Below are 889 nucleotides of genomic sequence, written 5' to 3'. Positions count from 1 at the left end.
CACAGGACTTGGCGGAGGGGAGCCGGTCTGACGGGGAGGCCGGGGACGGCTCATTCTGGCCAGAGCCGAGGCAATTGGCGGCGGCGAACTCCTGTGGAGCTCCATCACCGGTGCATGGCATGACCTGCCGGGGTCCTGGACGTCAGCGCATGGGAGGCGGCGGACGGGACAGCTGCTGCTGTGGTGTTGCTCCCATGGCTGTCCTCCTACACGGGACAAAGAGAGAGTACTGAGAGAAGAGCGAAATAGGGGAAGAAGAAGGAAACGCAAGGGCACAGATGACCTGTGAGGGGCGGCGTTGTTGCTGGTCCTAGAGAGGAGCTCATCTCCCTGTGCCGACGAGGAGAGCGGGGAGGCTGCAGGCACAAAGGACGATGGCGGCTCGGTCCTGCTGGCTGATGGTGCGAGGCTTGGTGCGGGACTGCTGCGGGAGGAGTCCAGCGAGGTGTCCGTGCTCAGGCATGAGCAAAGGCGCATGGGAGGCGGCGAAGGGCATGTGAGTCGAGGCTCCGACGGTGCTGTGCTCTGGCGAGGTGGTCAGCAGGGTCGGGCAGAGTCGGGCGCGGCAATATCGAGGGAGGCAGGGGAGCACTCGCTCTGATGTCGTGGATCAATGGAGGAAGTGGGTGGCTGGATGGATTTGGATCAGGGAGGATGAAGCTGGTTAGTTCAGCGCTGAAAACAAAAGGAGTGGAGGCGGCGTGGGGATGGGATGGATGGGACAAGGTCCCTAGATTTTAGGGTTGCTCTATTTATATGGTAAGTAGGCTAGGTTTAGGGGGTATCTGGTCCCTCCGATTTTTAATCGGACGGTCGAGAATAAATAGCTTAGGAGAGTCCAACGAGAAACCGATGAAGATTTAGGGATGTTTGGGGATGATCCGGATCC

The sequence above is a fragment of the Triticum aestivum genome, chromosome 4A (genome assembly GCF_018294505.1).
Source record: "Triticum aestivum cultivar Chinese Spring chromosome 4A, IWGSC CS RefSeq v2.1, whole genome shotgun sequence".
In the NCBI taxonomy this organism is placed as follows: domain Eukaryota; kingdom Viridiplantae; phylum Streptophyta; class Magnoliopsida; order Poales; family Poaceae; genus Triticum; species Triticum aestivum.
Note: the sequence above shows the minus strand (reverse complement) of the source record.